The sequence below is a fragment of the Lolium rigidum genome, chromosome 7 (assembly GCF_022539505.1).
Source record: "Lolium rigidum isolate FL_2022 chromosome 7, APGP_CSIRO_Lrig_0.1, whole genome shotgun sequence".
NCBI lineage: Eukaryota > Viridiplantae > Streptophyta > Magnoliopsida > Poales > Poaceae > Lolium > Lolium rigidum.
The window spans coordinates 43309090-43309346 of NC_061514.1; positions in this window are offsets into that span (position 1 = coordinate 43309090).

Here is a 257-nt window from a genome sequence, read left to right on the forward strand (position 1 = left end):
TGATACGTCTCCAACGTATCGATAATTTCTTGTGTTCCATGCCACATTATTGATGTTATCTACATGTTTTATGCACACTTTATGTCATATTCGTGCATTTTCTGGAACTAACCTATTAACAAGATGCCGAAGTGCCGCTCTCGTTTTCCGTCGTTTTTGGTTTCAGAAATCCTAGTAACGAAATATTCTCGGAATCGGACGAAATCAACGCCAAAGTTCTGAAGGAGATATGCCCTAGAGGCAATAATAAAGTGGTT